Source organism: Anastrepha ludens, chromosome 4 (assembly GCF_028408465.1).
Source record: "Anastrepha ludens isolate Willacy chromosome 4, idAnaLude1.1, whole genome shotgun sequence".
Classification (NCBI taxonomy): Eukaryota; Metazoa; Arthropoda; class Insecta; order Diptera; family Tephritidae; genus Anastrepha; species Anastrepha ludens.
Genome location: NC_071500.1, coordinates 113,940,875 through 113,943,534, shown reverse-complemented (window position 1 = coordinate 113,943,534; position 2,660 = coordinate 113,940,875).

Sequence of the window (2,660 nt, the reverse complement as noted above, 5' to 3'; positions counted from 1 at the left end):
TTGTGCTTTTAACTGTTTGTTTTTCTTTCCGCTGAAATTCTTGTAATCCGAAAAATATGCTCAGCATAATTTCCTGAAGCTCCGCAGCCAGCCCAGCGTACTTCCCGATTCCGCTGCCGGTTTTCCTAAACTCACTTCATCCTTTCCACCCTCTACTAAATTTAAACTCGCCTATCCTTTCTGCTCTCTGCTTCACATATCCTTTCGCGTTACGCTCTACTCTCCTTCGTCCAGGGTTGTTTAATGCTGGCACTTTACTTAGTTGCTGGCCTCACAAGCAAACCGTTAAAGTTGTACTACTTTTTCAACAATGCTAAATCGATTTTTATGCGCCATGTTTTGTTGGAATTTTTCCCTTCATCACATTTTTCATTTTCATTTATAAAAAAAAAGTATCACTTTGTTTAATTTCATCTGGTTTCGCCCCAGTGCAAGCAATCACTGCACGGCCACAGCTTATTCGTACATATACACATATTTTTCATGGTTTACTCCAGAGTTTATTCGCCCTAGAGTTGCAACTTTTCATGAACAACAGCACTTAAAATGCTCCCAGACACCCTCCTCTGCCAGAGTGCGCTTTCGGTTGCCTTTTGGTAAAGGTCATTTATTATACTGGCTTGACACCTTCCTTGTGTGTACTCTGGCTGATTACCTATTGTTGGTGCTCGCAACCCTGAAATCCTGAATTGCCAGACAATTGCTTGCCACCCTGCCTGCCCTAGCCCCAGCCCCAGCTTCAGATCTTAAAAGCGCTATAGTTTATGTTTTTGTTCTTTGTCTCACCAAATCTCTATGGTTCACTTTAATGTGTTTTTGTTATGCCTTTCGTTGCTTAATGTTTTTCTTTATTTTAAGTCTGTTCAAACTGTATACTTAGTGTACTTTTTTTGCTCCTTTGGGGTTATATGTTTGTATCACTTCTTCTTGTGCAACTTTCAAATATTTACTCAAAGTCAATAATATTGATTTTCGCCTTTAAGTTTCTTTCTTTTTTCTGCTCCTTTGTTTTGGCTTCAATTGGATTTTGTGTACTTTAAACTGCATTTTTATAGCATCAAACAAATTTGTTTATGTAAACAAATGGATTTTTATTGACTTTATTGTTCTGTGCTTTGTGTTTATGGAGATTATTTTCAACTTGCATTGCTCTTGGGAGCGTCTGACGTCTGCTGGTTGTGGAAACGTGAAGCGCTTTTTGATTGAACGTAAATTTAGTCATTTGAATTGACTTTATGATACTATGTATGATTAATAGAAAGGAATTTAGAAAACAAAGTAAACATTTCTATTTGTTTAATGCATCTTAAGGGCTGGTATACCTTCCGATACGTAGAAGCACATACAAATTTTTGGATACAAGGTTTTAAGTGGGCTGAAGGTGTAGCAGTTTTACAGAACGGCAGCTTTCGCCTTAAATATAATATAAATAAATAATTGGCGCGTGCATATCTGTTCGGTGTTTCGCCGAGCTCCTCCTTCAATTTGTGGTGTACGTCTTCATGTTGTTCCACAAATAGGGGGGCCTTCAGTTTTAAGTCGACTTCGAACGGCAAATGGTTTTTTTATAAGCTTTCGGCTTAATCGCACAAAATAACCAGTTGCAGATCCATGTGGCGAAATCTCAATCGCCTTAGAGCTGATCAATCCATATTTTATCTTCAATACCGATCGGTTCATCAATAAAGGGCGCTTTGGGAGTAATACGATTATTAAAAACCCGTTTTTAGGGTCTATATTTGCCTTTCTGCGTAAAAATGATCCTTACAATTAACTGGATCGCCCGTCAACCTCAGATAAATGTGCCAGCTTAAACAAATGTTTGCCCAATTTTTCAAATTTTAGATCATTCATTAAATCAAAAGGTACCTGTGGGCAGGAAGAAGTTAACCGCTCTTCAGAGCCTTTTGTGTGCGGCGAATCCTCTATTGACACGGGGTTCCAAATCCTACTCCAGTTATGTAACATCAAAATCTAGGTAAAATCTTTTCCTTCCCTATTACGGGCTACTCGAGCTCGTGTATACTATAAGACAGCTTCTTATAAAACCATCTGTAATTCGCAAGTGGCAATTCGCGCCCTTTATAATTTTTTAAAAAACCTCAATATTCATGCAGCATCCATTACTTTTGGAAAATCTCTACTGGCACCAGTATCAAAAGACACTTGCTAAAGAAATTAAAATTAAATTCAAAATGCAAGCACTCCACTCTCTCGTCCATTCTCTTTTAATTAAGCTTTTTTTTATTAACCCTGAACCATTCAACCTGAATGGAATCAACGAAATTCTTAGCACATTTCCTCAGCCACTACAATCACCCGCACTCGCTTGCACACTAATTCGCTAAACTGTCGCGTTAGCATAAATTGTTATAATTATGGTCCAAGCAATTCAGATAAGGCCGATATGGTTATGCCAAGTGCCCACAAGCACGTACACATGCACATACTTAAATGCGCTGCCATACAGAACTATACGGGAAAAATACACATTTGACATTTCGCCGTCATAACAATTATACAAAATTGCTGGCAATAAAAGTGCGCAGCGACAAACAGAATATAAATACGAATATTAACAAGCAACACACACTCATTCTCCAACTAGCACTGTGTGCCAGCGTCAGCGTCATATGTATAAATGTAACAACGTCAACACG